This window comes from Cucumis melo, chromosome 4 (genome assembly GCF_025177605.1).
Source record: "Cucumis melo cultivar AY chromosome 4, USDA_Cmelo_AY_1.0, whole genome shotgun sequence".
In the NCBI taxonomy this organism is placed as follows: domain Eukaryota; kingdom Viridiplantae; phylum Streptophyta; class Magnoliopsida; order Cucurbitales; family Cucurbitaceae; genus Cucumis; species Cucumis melo.
The window spans coordinates 6593038-6597079 of NC_066860.1; the positions used below are offsets into that span (position 1 = coordinate 6593038).

At 33.7% G+C, this 4042-nt stretch overlaps 1 long non-coding RNA gene across 2 annotated transcripts; it reads right to left on the reverse strand.

The window, feature by feature from the left end:
- Positions 1 to 1305: 1305 nt before the first annotated feature.
- LOC127148852 (uncharacterized) lies at positions 1306 to 3314 on the reverse strand. Of its 2 annotated transcripts, XR_007819989.1 has the most exons (5): positions 3173 to 3314; positions 2981 to 3065; positions 2795 to 2894; positions 2499 to 2548; positions 1306 to 1758 (listed from the first exon to the last, which is right to left on the reverse strand). It is a non-coding gene; the product is annotated as an uncharacterized LOC127148852 (long non-coding RNA). The 2 variants fall into 2 exon arrangements; XR_007819988.1 differs by having other exon boundaries at positions 2795 to 3065.
- Between the last annotated feature and the right edge of the window lie 728 nt (positions 3315 to 4042).

Sequence of the window (4042 nt, forward strand, 5' to 3'; positions counted from 1 at the left end):
TATTTATAAGCAAATGAAAAAGTGGGTTATAAGCAAAAGTTTTCAACACTAGCATTTCACTAACTATTAGTGGAACTTAGTGGGTTAGATGTTTACATCTCATGTAGCCATCTATTCGACTAAGTGTTAGTGGGATTATCCAACAAAATGTTGGATTTTTCCATTAGTTGAGTCCAAGGACAATATAGTCATTTCAACTTTAAAATCAAAGTCAAACTTTTCCTTTTTCAAGTCAAAAGTCAACATTTTGAGTTTTTACCATTTTGCCCATCTTCATTAATTCCGACCTCCCAAACATTAATGTGCATTCAGTTTTCTAAAATTCAAATCACATGTAAATATAAATCGGTCAAAGTTTGACTTTTACAATTTTGACCATTATCATCAGTTTCGAGCTTTCGAATACGAACCTGTATTCATATTTTTAATATTTAAATCACATAAAAACATAAAGCTCTATAACCGACGACTATATCACATGTAGTCATCGATTTCTCTCTTTGTACCTAATTCGAACAATTCAAATTATTCCTACATATTGTTATAATTTAATTCCATATGAGCTTGCAGGAGAACCTAATGGACCTATAAATCATAAGCTCCAACGATTCGAGATTAACTGACCATTTAGATCGAGCTAGTCAACATTCGTTAACTTACGGGTTATTCCACTAAAGTCTCATAATTGCACTCCCTATACTACAAATATATTTCTGTCTATCTGATATAACCATGATTAGTAAGTTAATCCTTCACAGGTTGTTCGTAACCTCGCCTGGATCAAAATACTGTTTTACCCCTAAGATTACATCTTATTCCTTAAGTCCTACTGATCCACTATTGAACAATTTGTTGAAGGTCTTACCTACAAACCGAATCTCTCTCATTCATAAGAGGGTGGGGCCCCTTGTTTGAAACTTGGATTCCGTCCTTAATAGAATAACCTATCTACTAACCTTAAAAGTGGGTAGGAGTGAATTTTGTCTTCCACCCTATGTCCCTAGTAAAGGGATAAAAAGCTCTTTACAGCGGAAGAATTACAGAGACCCAATTATAATTGGAACCTAAAAATAACAATGCATTGGCAAAATAATTATAAAATTAATTTCTATAGCTAAGCATGCTTTAAAAAAATTACAAAGAAGAATAAAGAAGAGGAAACTTACGATTGTTGACGTCCCTATATCTACAAAACTCCAAATTGGAGAACACCACTACTTGGAAACTTTCATATTCTCTAGATTGAGATGATTTGTGGGAACCAAATTAGATTTATCAAAGTTTTCTTTACAGAGAAAATGTCACACCCCCTCCCTGACTACCTGCTACCTTAGACCGAAAGATGGCGTGAAGCCGACGAACAACGCTTTTCTGTACCTGTATCTGTCGACTCTGCTTAAAACTTTCATGTGATGAACTTGCCAATCTAGTATATAAACTATTGTACATGCCACAAAACACAGCGGATCCTAGGCTAGTCAAACACAGCTAGTCAAACACATACATGAAGTGTACCTCAAAATTTACCGATTTCACGAGTAAACCTAAAGACACCTTAATCAAAATATAACCAACAAAATTTACACAACTATAGCTCCTAAAGCTTATACAAACTGTGGAGTATCTATAACATACAAGGGTGTGTATACATCACAACATAACAGACTCTATGCCCAACTCAAAACACGTACTGGCAATCGATAATGAAGCTTCAGCAGACTAAGGCAGTCTATCAGGCACCGGGAACTCGATCTCTACCTGGAAAATGGGTAAAACATTTTGGAAAGGGTGAGCTATGAAGCTCAGTGAGTGACTCAGTTTAAAACTATGAATTTAAAGATAAGAGCACGTGAAAACTTTACACATATAAATCTGTTTATACAAGTCGTAAATGTAAATGTGTAGTAGTAAGAATAGCTTCCTTAAATACTCAGCATGTTCATCATTGAAATCTAGCAAGGCATATCAAGTATATCGAAGCATTTTAACTAACATGACGAATCTACATTGTGTAGGGTACACCTAGTACAACAACAATTACAAGCACTACGATGTAGTGGGGTCCGCCCAACACTCCCATCGTCTTTGTCGTAGTGGGGCCCGCTTAGAAATTTGTAATCTCTAGCCTCAGGCTCAAGATCTCAGTCATGTAGTTAATGGAAATTTCATAAATCATCTTAAAATATTAAAACATGCCTGCTTATAAATTTTACACAAAGCTCGAACTTTACTCAGCTCTTTCTTGGAAAATTGTAGTTCTTAAAACAAAACTTCATACTAATTCATGCTTTGCTTAAAATATTGTGGTTTAAATACTTTCCAAACATTTAATATCTACGTGCTAGCATAAATTTCTTTAAGAAATCTAGTCTCGAAATGTATACTTGAAAATAGTCATGAAATTCAAATACCTTTCATGACTTCGTAAACAAACATTTATCGCATTCAATCATAATAACAATTATGGAAAATATTTCAAAGTTGGTTTTGTCACTCACAATCTTGGGCTAGATCCTTGGTCTATAAGCTCAGTTTAATTCTTCTCGGCCTGCCAACAACCCAACAGAGTATTAAAACTCTAAACATTCTGGTTTCCTAAAGATATACATAACATGTCGCACCAAAGATGACGCTCACGAAAACAAAGCTTAAGAAATAAAATCCTATTTCAACAATTCTCTAAAATTTCCAGATTTCTAACATAAACTTCAAAGGACTATAACTTTCTTAATACTTAACCAAAATGAGTGTTCTTCATATCCAAATCTTCATTTTGAGATCCTCTAAAACTTACCTGAATACATATAAATCTGATTCCCCGTGCATAAATACATATAACCCTCAAAACAGAACAACTTCCAGAATCGCGCGCACACGACCTCTTTAACTTGTCCCTACAATTTAACTGATTTTTAGTCGTTTTTGGTTTACAGTGTCTTCATGAAATTTGTAGTAAATTGAATAAGCTTTCCAACCATACCAAATATAGATTCTAACGCCATCGATACACTCTGAAATACAAGAAAAACCAGAGACCTTCTGATTTCGAGTGAAAACCAACTGCCCTGTTTTCTTCATCAAAAAGCACCAAATGAATATCCGAATTTGCTCCAACGTTCTTCATAAAGTTTGTTTGAAAAATGAGTTAACTTTCAGTAAATGTAAATCTCACCTCTTAATTCCTTTTGAAGAGTTCAAACCGAGTTAAAAACCAGTGATGAGCAGAATGAACTAAAATTCAGCCATTGATACACTTTGCTTGAGTTCTCCTCCTCTTCTTCAACCTCAAAATTCTAGTAAAATTTCTCTTCTTTCAAATTCTCTCTTAGAAGTTCTCTGCAAATTGAAGAAGGAAAAAGAAAATAAAAAATGAAAGTTGGATGTCTTCCAAAATCTTGGCGGTGAAGGGAAGAGAAGAAGAAGAATAAAAGAAAAAATGAAATTTTCTTCTCCTTTTCTTCTTTTTATCCTTTGTTTTCTTTGTTTTCTTTACTTTATTTAATAAAACTATTTTATATATATATATATATATATATATATATATATATATATATATATATATTTACACTTAATTTCCATTTTCTTTTTCTTTTTCTTTTTTTTTCTTTCCACATTTAAAGAAATTAAACCAAGAAAATTGGGGGTTTACAACTTACCTTCCCTTTAGAAAATTTCGTCCTCGAAATTTAGAATGTCCTTAACTAAAAAGTATCGGATATTTCTTCTTCATCTGATATTCTGGTTCCCAAGTTGCCTCATCCGCTCCATGATGTCTCCACAAAACCTTTATGAGTGGAATCGTTTTGTTTCTCAAAACTTGTTCCTACTGTCGAGAATCTTAACTGGTTCTTCAACATAACTCAAATCTTCTTTTAATTCAACGGGTTGCTCTTGCAACACATGTGATGGATCTGGTATATATTTTCTTAACATGGATACATGGAAAACATCATGTATTCGTGCAAGTTCTATTGCCAACTCAAGTCTATACGCTGCTGGTCCCACTCGTTCCGTTATCTGATATGGCCCAATATATCTAGGA